An 11,660-nucleotide genomic window follows, 5' to 3' on the forward strand; every position below is an offset into this window, starting at 1 on the left:
GAGACTTCAGTAGTGTCAGCCTGAGCTGGGAGACTTCAGTAGTGTCAGTCTGAGCTGGGAGACTTCAGTAGTGTCAGCCTGAGCTGGGAGACTTCAGTAGTGTCAGTCTGAGCTGGGGGACTTCAGTAGTGTCAGCCTGAGCTGGGAGACTTCAGTAGTGTCAGTCTGAGCTGGGAGACTTCAGTAGTGTCAGTCTGAGCTGGGAGACTTCAGTAGTGTCAGTCTGAGCTGGGAGACTTCAGTAGTGTCAGTCTGAGCTGGGAGACTTCAGTAGTGTCAGTCTGAGCTGGGAGACTTCAGTAGTGTCAGTCTGAGCTGGGAGACTTCAGTAGTGTCAGTCTGAGCTGGGAGACTTCAGTAGTGTCAGTCTGAGCTGGGAGACTTCAGTAGTGTCAGCCTGAGCTGGGAGACTTCAGTAGTGTCAGCCTGAGCTGGGAGACTTCAGTAGTGTCAGTCTGAGCTGGGAGACTTCAGTAGTGTCAGTCTGAGCTGGGAGACTTCAGTAGTGTCAGTCTGAGCTGGGAGACTTCAGTAGTGTCAGCCTGAGCTGGGAGACTTCAGTAGTGTCAGTCTGAGCTGGGAGACTTCAGTAGTGTCAGTCTGAGCTGGGAGACTTCAGTAGTGTCAGTCTGAGCTGGGAGACTTCAGTAGTGTCAGTCTGAGCTGGGAGACTTCAGTAGTGTCAGCCTGAGCTGGGAGACTTCAGTAGTGTCAGTCTGAGCTGGGAGACTTCAGTAGTGTCAGTCTGAGCTGGGAGACTTCAGTAGTGTCAGTCTGAGCTGGGAGACTTCAGTAGTGTCAGCCTGAGCTGGGAGACTTCAGTAGTGTCAGTCTGAGCTGGGAAACTTCAGTATTTTTCGACCTCTATCTGAGGTCCTCATCAGCAGATTTCGCAAATTTTAAGGTCAAAAAGAAAACCTCAGCTAATATGTTGTTGTTGTTGTTGTTGTTGTTGTTGTTGTTGTTGTTCTGCTTCGCTTGCGTTGCGTTGCTGCCGTTGCGCTTACTGCTGCCGCTGCTGCTCGCTGCTTGCCGCTGTTGCCGCCTTGCGTTACCGTTGCCGCTACTGCTGCTGCTGCTGCTGCGCTGCTTGCGTACCGCGCTGCGCTTGCTGCACCGTGCCGCTGCTGCCTGCTGCTGCTTATTGCTTGCTGCTGCGCTGCTGCTGCGCCTGCTGTTGTGCCGCTGCCGTTACTGTTTTCGTTGCTACCGCCGTTACCGCTGCTGCCGTGCTGCTCGCTGCCGCTCCGCTGCTGCTGCTGCTGCTGCTGCCTGCTGCATTGCCTGCGTTACCGCTGCTTGCCGCTGCCTGCTGCGTGCTGCCGCTGCTGCGCGCTGCATGCTGTCCGCTGCTGCTGCCGTTACCGTTCTGTTGCTGCCTTGCGTTGCTGCTGTTGCTTGCTTGCTGCTGCTTGCCGCTGCTGCCGCTGCCGCTGCGCTTGCCGCCGCCGCTGCCGCTGCAGCTGCCGCTGCCGCTGCCGCTGCTGCTGCCGCTGCTGCTGCTTGCTGCCGTGCTGCTGCTGCTGCTGCTGCTGCCTGCCTGCAGCTGCTTGCTCGTTACCGTCGCTTGCTGCTGCCGCTGCTGCTTGCTGTTGCTGCTGCTTGTTATTGCGCTTGCTGCTGTTGCTGCTGTTGCTGCCGTTTTATTGCTGTTGTTCCTGTTTTGCTGCTGTTGCTGCTGCTGCTGCTGCTGCTGCTGTTGCTGCTTGCTGTTGTTGTTGTTGTTGTTGTTGTTGTTGTTGTTGTTGTTGTTGTGTGCTAACTGCTGTCACAGCAGCTGTCCTGTCTGCTCTGCTCTGCTCTGCTCTGCTCTGCTCTGCTCTGGGTCTTCTCTATCATAATCCTATAAGTTGACATTTAGAGTAAAAGGCGACGTTGTGGTGGCTCCAGGAAGTGTGTGTAAGGTCAGTGTGATATTTGACTCTCTCTCTCTCTCTCTATCTCTCTCTCTCTCTCTCTATCTCTCTCTATCTCTCTCTCTATCTCTCTCTCTCTCTATCTATCTATCTATCTATCTATCTATCTATCTATCTTCTTTCTCCGTTACAGTGATCGTCTCGACTGAGGATGTAAGAGGGGGGACTCCCTCCCCCCTCTAGTGCCGATGGTGCGTGGCACTGTCTTACCCCCTCCCCCCTGGCTGTTATGGCACCCACTGGCACTCGTGAATACTAATGTGGCACTAATTAACACTGAAAGGAAAAGTGAGAGTGAGTGAGAGTGGGAGATAGAAAGAGAGAGAGAGAGAGAGAGAGAGAGAGAGAGAGAGAGAGAGAGAGAGAGAGAGAGAGAGAGAGAGAGAGAGAGAGAGAGAGAGAGAGAGAGAGAGAGAGAGAGAGAGAGAGAGAGAGAGAGAGAGAGAGAGAGAGAGAGAGAGAGAGACAGAGAGAGAGAGAGAGAGAGAGAGAGAGAGAGAGAGAGAGAGAGAGAGAGAGAGAGAGAGAGAGAGAGAGCAGTCATTACACATTTTTGCCTAAAAATGGTCAATAACATATGTTAAAATGCTACTACAGAGGAGTACAAATTAAATGTTAACAATGAGGAAGAGGAGGAGGAAGAAGAGGAGGAAGAAGAGGAGGAGGAAGAGGAGGAGGAAGAGGAAGAGGAAGAGGAAGAGCAGGTGCTGGAGGCCATGCATATTTCTTGCCAGTTATTCTTGAAGAAATGTTTTGAGGTGAGCTGCCAGTGTGGTAACACTGGGTGTGAGGTGAGCTGCCAGTGTGGTAACACTGGGTGTGAGGTGAGCTGCCAGTGTGGTAACACTGGGTGTGAGGTGAGCTGCCAGTGTGGTAACACTGGGTGTGAGGTGAGCTGCCAGTGTGGTAAACACTGGGTGTGAGGTGAGCGCCAGTGTGTAACACTGCGTGAGGTGAGCTGCCAGTGTGGTAACACTGGGTGAGGTGAGCTGTCAGTGGTAACACTGAGTGTGAGGTGAGCTGTCAGTGGTAACACTGGGGTGAGGTGAGCTGTCAGTGTGGTAACACTGTGTGTGAGGTGAGCTGCCAGTGTGGTAACACTGGGTGTGAGGTGAGCTGCCAGTGTGGTAACACTGGGTGTGAGGTGAGCTGCCAGTGTGGTAACACTGGGTGTGAGGTGAGCTGCCAGTGTGGTAGCACTGGGTGTGAGGTGAGCTGCCAGTGTGGTAACACTGGGTGTGAGGTGAGCTGTCAGTGGTAACACTGGGCGTGAGGTGAGCTGCCAGTGTGGTAACACTGGGTGTGAGGTGAGCTGCCAGTGTGGTAACACTGGGTGTGAGGTGAGCTGCCAGTGTGGTAACACTGGGTGTGAGGTGAGCTGCCAGTGTGGTAACACGGGGTGTGAGGTGAGCTGCCAGTGTGGTAACACTGGGTGTGAGGTGAGCTGCCAGTGTGGTAACACTGGGTGTGAGGTGAGCTGCCAGTGTGGTAACACTGGGTGTGAGGTGAGCTGCCAGTGTGGTAACACTGGGTGTGAGGTGAGCTGTCAGTGTGGTAACACTGAGTGTGAGGTGAGCTGTCAGTGTGGTAACACTGGGTGTGAGGTGAGCTGTCAGTGTGGTAACACTGGGTGTGAGGTGAGCTGCCAGTGTGGTAACACTGGGTGTGAGGTGAGCTGCCAGTGGTAACACTGGGCGTGAGGTGAGCTGCCAGTGTGGTGGGCACTGGGTGTGAGGTGAGCTGCCAGTGTGGTAGCACTGGGTGTGAGGTGAGCTGCCAGTGTGGTAACACTGGGTGTGAGGTGAGCTGTCAGTGTGGTAACACTGGGTGTGAGGTGAGCTGCCAGTGTGGTAACACTGGGTGTGAGGTGAGCTGCCAGTGTGGTAACACTGGGTGTGAGGTGAGCTGCCAGTGTGGTAACACTGGGTGTGAGGTGAGCTGCCAGTGTGGTAACACTGGGTGTGAGGTGAGCTGCCAGTGTGGTAACACTGGGTGTGAGGTGAGCTGCCAGTGTGGTAACACTGGGTGTGAGGTGAGCTGCCAGTGGTGGTAACACTGCGAGGTGAGCTGTCAGTGTGGTAACACTGGGGCGTGAGGTGAGCTGTCAGTGTGGTAACACTGGGTGTGAGGGTGAGCTGCCAGTGTGGTAACACTGGGCATGAGAGCTGCCAGTGTGGTAACACTGGGTGTGAGGTGAGCTGCCAGTGTGGTAACACTGGGTACGAGGTGAGCTGTCAGTGTGGTAACACTGGGTGTGAGGTGAGCTGCCAGTGTGGTAACACTGGGTATGAGGTGAGCTGCCAGTGTGGTAACACTGGGTATGAGGTGAGCTGTCAGTGTGGTAACACTGGGTGTGAGGTGAGCTGTCAGTGTGGTAACACTGGGTGTGAAGTGAGCTGTCAGTGTGGTAACACTGGGTGTGAGGTGAGCTGTCAGTGTGGTAACACTGGGTGTGAGGTGAGCTGTCAGTGTGGTAACACTGGGTGTGAGGTGAGCTGTCAGTGTGGTAACACTGGGTGTGAGGTGAGCTGCCAGTGTGGTAACACTGGGTGTGAGGTGAGCTGCCAGTGTGGTAACACTGGGTGTGAGGTGAGCTGTCAGTGTGGTAACACTGGGTGTGAGGTGAACTGCCAGTGTGGTAACACTGAGTGTGAGGTGAGCTGTCAGTGTGGTAACACTGGGTGTGAGGTGAGCTGTCAGTGTGGTAACACTGGGTGTGAGGTGAGCTGTCAGTGTGGTAACACTGGGTGTGAGGTGAGTTGTCAGTGTGGTAACACTGGGTGTGAGGTGAGCTGCCAGTGTGGTAACACTGGGTGTGAGGTGAGCTGTCAGTGTGGTAACACTGGGTGTGAGGTGAGCTGTCAGTGTGGTAACACTGGGTGTGAGGTGAGCTGTCAGTGTGGTAACACTGGGTGTGAGGTGAGCTGTCAGTGTGGTAACACTGGGTGTGAGGTGAGCTGTCAGTGTGGTAACACTGGGTGTGAGGTGAGCTGTCAGTGTGGTAACACTGGGTGTGAGGTGAGCTGTCAGTGTGGTAACACTGGGTGTGAGGTTAGCTGTCAGTGTGGTAACACTGGGTGTGAGATGAGCTGTCAGTGTGGTAACACTGGGTGTGAGGTGAGCTGTCAGTGTGGTAACACTGGGTACGAGGCCTCTGGGAAGAACTCTGGTAACATGTTATCATGAGGCTGTTCCCCTCTAGTGTTATCACGACTTAAGAGTCGTGATAACACTAGAGGGGAATGAGATGAATTGAGTGAGGTGAGTCAGGTGAGTGAGATGACCTAAATGAAGTTATCTTAGCTCTGAGATGATCCTGTATCTTAGACACGTGTTTACACCTAGACAAGACACGTGTTCGACACCTGGTCCCCCTTGATGAACAAGACACTAGCATGGGTTCAGGTTTAGCGCTTCCTGGCCGCTCCAATAGAAGGAATATTGCGAGGAGCCATGATCAGGACGTAGAAGATACGCACGAGTCTCTGGCCTGAGAGAAGCGAGCAAAGTGGGAGGGTAATGATGAAGGAGAGAGAGATGATAGGAAATGCTTCAAGGGCAGTAAATAAGGGAATGGAATGAGGTAGGTGATAGAGTCATTGTTAGTTAAGGGCCAGAGACCGTGAATCGACCCCCCTCCCCTCGTAAAAGCACGTATACACACACACACACACATAGACATACAAACATACACAGTGTTGGCTGGCTGCCATCAAGCTTGGTGTCATATCTGTCTGTTCCTCTCGAAATTACCTGCCGGGAAGTGTCACCTGTCGGGAAGTGTCACCTGCCATTCTTGTTGTGAACACCGGAGAGGATCCACTAAGGGTGATACAGAGAGACACACCGACAGTAGGACATACAGACACAGAGAGGGACACAGCGAGCAGGACACAGAACACAGCATCATGTAGACCAGTTGAAGTCTGCCAGAGAGTCTGTGTTACGACAGTGTTGCACAGACGAGGTGACAGCCACAGCCAGCCCTGCCACCCTCCCTCTGTGAGGTCAGAATGCCACAGCACTGCTGGTACAAGACTCCAGCTGACTCACCGCTTCACGTCTCTGGTACTGATGACCTTCTGGCACTGATGACCTGGTACTGATGAACTGGCACTGATAACCTGGCACTGATGACCTGGCACTGATGACCTGGTACTGATAACCTGGTACTGACGACCTGGTACTGATAACCTGGCACTGATGACCTGGTACTAATAATTTGGCACTGATGACCTGGTACTGATGACCTGGCACTGATGACCTGGCACTGATAACCTGGTACTGATAAGCTGGCACTGATGACCTGGAACTGATGACCTGATACTGATAACCTAGTATTGATGAGCTGGTACTGATGACCTGGTACTGATGACCTGGCACTGATGACCTGGCACTAATGATCTGGCACTGATGACTGGCACTGATGACCTCCATATCTTAACCACGTTCTAACCATGTCTTACCCATGATTTGCATCAGTAAAGCTAATTTACGTTAGCTGAGAGGAAGGTTAGAGGGGGAGCCAAGAGCTAGAGACCACCTCATCCCCACAGACTCACACAGGTAACCAGCTAGCCACTGATAAGATATATACCTGGAGGGATGACTGGGAGTATTACTAGATATAACTGATCTAATCTCTCTCTCTCGCTCTCTCTCTCTCTATCTCTCTCTCTCTCTCTCTCTCTCTCTCTCTCTCTCTCTCTCTCTCTCTCTCTCTCTCTCTCTCTCTCTCTCTCTCTCTCTCTCTCTCTTTTTACACACGGTTTGGCAAGGTTAAGGATCCCTAGCTTTATTGACAAGCTATTTACAGGTTAAGGATTCCTAACTTTATTGGCAAACTAAGAGCTGTTACCTACATCAGCTCATTTGAAAGCATTTTTATTGTTATGAGACATACAAGTAGGGAACAGGATGAAATTGGAGCCATCTGTGGGCCAGCATTTTCATTTGATCAACTGACTTCATCTCGTTGACATCATTATGCTGTACGAATGTGTTCCATACTCGAGTCATCCTGGGTATATATGATCTCAGATGGAGTGATGTTCTGGAGAAGGGTACAGCCAGAGTGAAGTTGCTGCTTTCTGCCCGTCTTGTGGTATAGAAGCTTGTTTCACGCTGTCCTCGATGTGGATCCAAGTGTGATACTTTGACAATATTGGCCTTGTACATAACAGTAAGGCCACCCACATCCCTCCTATGTTGAAGGCTCTGCTGAAATGACAGAACTATCCAGGATGGGTCCAGGCGAGAGATGAGACGTCTTGCTCTGTTCTCTACTCTGTCAAGCAGTCGCAGATGAGAGGGGGGGGCAGGCAAACCAAGAAAGTGGAGCATACTCGAGGTGTGAGCGTACTCACTCTCTCTCTCTCTCTCTCTCTCTCTCTCTCTCTCTCTCTCTCTCTCTCTCTCTCTCTCTCTCTCTCTCTCTCTCTCTCTCCCTGCCCTTCACTATCTCATCTATCAACGGACTTGCCGTCTATCCTCCATGACTTCCTCAGTCAGAAGGATATTGCTCGATCCCTCAGTGGTGGCTATATGGGAATATTGATAGTGGTAGTGGTGGTGGTAGTGGTGGTGGTAGTGGTGGTGGTAGTGGTGGTGGTAGTGGTGGTGGTGGTAGTGGTGGTGGTGGTGGTAGTGGAACATGAGAGAGAGGTTCTCTGCTGCTGATCTGTTGTTAACCTCTCCACTAAGTGGCACCAGTCACTGGATGAATCCAAAGTCAGCTGTGTGGTAGCACTGGACATTGCTGTCGCTTTCGACCGGGTGTGGCACCAGGGCCTCTTAGCAAAACTTCAAGCACTGGGAATTGCAGGCTCTACGCTATGTCTCCTCAGTGATTACCTTCATGGTAGATCTCTAAGTGTAGTTCTCAATGGAACAGAATCAGCAAGACATCCTATTGGGGCAAGTGTTCCACAAGGAAGCGTGCTGGGTCCACTGTTATGGAATGTCTACTTCAATGACTTTCTTCATCTCATCCCAGAATCACATGCATACGCAGACGACTGTACACTGACATTCACTTATCCAAGAGAAGAAATGCCAGCTGCTCTAAGCTACATCAATCACCAGTTAAGAGCTATATCAGCTTGGGGAAATAGATGACAAGTAACATTTGCACCTGAGGAAACGCAAATGATAATGATCTCTAGGCACCATGATGGTAATGCCGGTGCAGTAGTAAGGATGAATGGGAGGATGTTGGCACCTGGGGAAGAAGTTGATATCCTTGGGGTGAAATTTGACTCCAAACTGACCATGAAAAACTACGTTGTAAATCTTGCAAACAAGGCAGCCAGGAAGCTTACAGCACTTCGCCGTATCTCGCATCTGCTTGACAGCAGGAGTTGCAAGATTTTGTACGAGGCACAAGTACGCTCACACCTTGAGTATGCTCCACTTTCTTGGTTCGCCTGCCCCCCCTTCTCATCTACGACTGCTTGACAGAGTAGAGAACAGAGCAAGACGTCTCATCTCTCGCCTGGACCAATCCTAGATAGATCTGTCATTTCAGCAGAGCCTTCAACACAGGAGGGATGTGGGTGGCCTTACTGTTATGTACAAGGCCAATATTGTCAAAGTACCACACTTGGATCCACATCGAGGACAGCGTGAAACAAGCTTTTATGCCACAAGACGGGCAGAAAGCAGCAACTTCACTCTGGCTGTACCCTTCTCCAGAACATCACTTCATCTGAGATCATATATACCCAGGATGACTCGAGTATGGAACACATTCGTACAGCATTATGATGTCAACGAGATAAAGTCAGTTGTCTCAGTAGTACCAGTTACCAGTAACCAGTTACCAGTAGATGACTCACTACCAACCGTCTGTGTGAATCACTGACTGTTATTCACGTTGCTGCTGACCATAGCATGTTTTTGAATGTCGTTCACCCGCTAGGCACTGGTGGGTCAGTCTGAGATAGGGAGCAGAGAGAGGCAGGTCGGCTGATGGCACTCCCCATACTTTCCGTTATAATTATACGTACAAACCAGCTTACGTGAGTATTTTTACCCCATCCACGTTATCGAACCCTCATGTCTCAGTAGTACCAGTTACCAGTTACCAGTAGATGACTCACTACCAACCGTCAGTCGCTGACAATCCTCCTGACTCTGTACCCTCTACCTCTGATACTCAGTCAGATAATCAACCCGAATGTCGTTATTCTTTGCGTAATGAGAAACCCCCAAGTATCTTTTGTAGATACTTGTTCAGATCGCCCTCAGTCAAGGCATGCGTTAGCCATTGCAGAAGAATTCGATCCACCCAAAGATGATCTGACTGTTATTCATACAGACGGTTGGTAGTGAGTCATCTACTGGTAACTGGTTACTGGTAACTGGTACTACTGAGAGTTGATCAGATGAAAATGCTGGACCACAGATGGCTCCAACTTCATCCTTTTCCTTACTTGTATGTTTCATAATAACAAAAATGCTTTCCAATGAGCTGATGTAGGTAACAGCTCTTAGCTTGTCAATAAAGTTAAGAATCCTTAACCTAACCTTGTCAAACCCTGTGTAAAGAGAGAGAGAGAGAGAGAGAGAGAGAGAGAGAGAGAGAGAGAGAGAGAGAGAGAGAGAGAGAGAGAGAGAGAGAGAGAGAGAGAGAGAGAGAGAGAGAGAGAGAGAGAGAGACAGAGAGAGAGAGAGAACACTATAAGAATGATTTACACAAGAGAGAGAGAGAGAGAGAGAAAGAGAAGACTGAAATACCTCTCAGAAGCATCAATCATCAGCCGGAAGCTGTATCAAGCTGGGGTGAGAGGTGCCAATTCACATTCACCTCAGAGAAAACACGGATGATGATGATGATGATGATGATGATGATGATGATGATGTGTAGAGACAGGATGATAATCATACTGAGGTAAGAATTATTGTAGGAACCAATATAACTTAACAGTCACGAAGCTCACAGCATCAGTCAAGACAGTCACGAAGCTCACAGCATCAGTCAAGACAGTCACGAAGCTCACAGCATCAGTCAAGACAGTCACGAAGCTCACAGCATCAGTCAAGACAGTCACGAAGCTCACAGCATCAGTCAAGACAGTCACGAAGCTCACAGCATCAGTCAAGACAGTCACGAAGGTCACAGCATCAGTCAAGACAGTCACGAAGGTCACAGCATCAGTCAAGACAGTCACGAAGCTCACAGCATCAGTCAAGACAGTCCCGAAGCTCACAGCATCAGTCAAGACAGTCACGAAGCTCACAGCATCAGTCAAGACAGTCACGAAGGTCACAGCATCAGTCAAGACAGTCACGAAGCTCGCAGCATCAATCAAGACAGTCACGAAGCTCACAGCATCAGTCAAGACAGTCACGAAGGTCACAGCATCAGTCAAGACAGTCACGAAGCTCACAGCATCAGTCAAGACAGTCACGAAGCTCGCAGCATCAGTCAAGACAGTCACGAAGCTCGCAGCATCAGTCAAGACAGTCACGAAGCTCGCAGCATCAATCAAGACAGTCCCTCCTCCCCTTCCCCTTCCTCCCCCTTGCTGCATGCAAAACAAATCAAATGAGAATCTGGGAGAAGAGCCACAAGATGTGGTTCTCCCGCTGATCTCCGTCTTGTTTCTTGAAGAAACAATTGCTTGGATGGGATGAATTTACGGCATAATTCTTCTCTCTCTCTAGTTGCAGAGATGCTGAGGCAGATGCTGAGGGAGAGGACAAGGAAGATGCTGAGAGTACGAGAGAGAGGACAAGGAAGGTGCTAAGATGCTGAGGGAGAGGACAAGGAAGGTGCTGAGAGAGATGCTGAGAGTACGAGAGAGAGGACAAGGAAGGTGCTAAGATGCTGAGGGAGAGGACAAGGAAGGTGCTGAGAGAGATGCTGAGAGTACGAGAGAGAGGACAAGGAAGGTGCTAAGATGCTGAGGGAGAGGACAAGGAAGGTGCTGAGAGAGATGATGAGAGTACGAGAGAGAGGACAAGGAAGGTGCTAAGATGCTGAGGGAGAGGACAAGGAAGGTGCTGAGAGAGATGCTGAGAGTACGAGAGAGAGGATAAGGAAGGTGCTAAGATGCTGAGGGAGAGGACAAGGAAGGTGCTGAGAGAGATGATGAGAGTACGAGAGAGAGGATAAGGAAGGTGCTAAGATGCTGAGGGAGAGGACAAGGAAGGTGCTGAGAGAGATGCTGAGAGTACGAGAGAGAGGATAAGGAAGGTGCTAAGATGCTGAGGGAGAGGACAAGGAAGGTGCTGAGAGAGATGCTGAGAGTACGAGAGAGAGGATAAGGAAGGTGCTAAGATGCTGAGGGAGAGGACAAGGAAGGTGCTGAGAGAGAGAAGACGTAAACAGAAGAACCAATGGAAGAGACAACGATAGAAAGAAAGCGAAAGAAAAGAGGGGGGGGATAAACTGGAAGATGGAAGAGGAGACAGAGAATGATTGAGGGTAATAAAGAGGGGAGGAGCAGAGAGGGTAAGAAGAAAAGAGAGAGAAGCGAGGAACGGTCCCTGACCTTTCTCCTAACCTTCATAGTATCAGCTGTGTAAACATTGTGTACTCACCAATTTGTGGTTGCAGGGGTCGATTCACAGCTCCTGGTCCCGCCTCTTCACTGGTCACTATTAGGTCCTCTCTCTCCCCTGCTCCATAAGCTTTATCATACCTCTCCTTAAAGCTATGTATGGATCCTGCCTGCACTATATTCATCTCTAGATTGTTCCACATCCTGACAATCTCTGTGACTGAAGAAATACTTCCTA

The sequence above is a fragment of the Cherax quadricarinatus genome, chromosome 61 (genome assembly GCF_038502225.1).
Source record: "Cherax quadricarinatus isolate ZL_2023a chromosome 61, ASM3850222v1, whole genome shotgun sequence".
NCBI classification, from domain to species: domain Eukaryota; kingdom Metazoa; phylum Arthropoda; class Malacostraca; order Decapoda; family Parastacidae; genus Cherax; species Cherax quadricarinatus.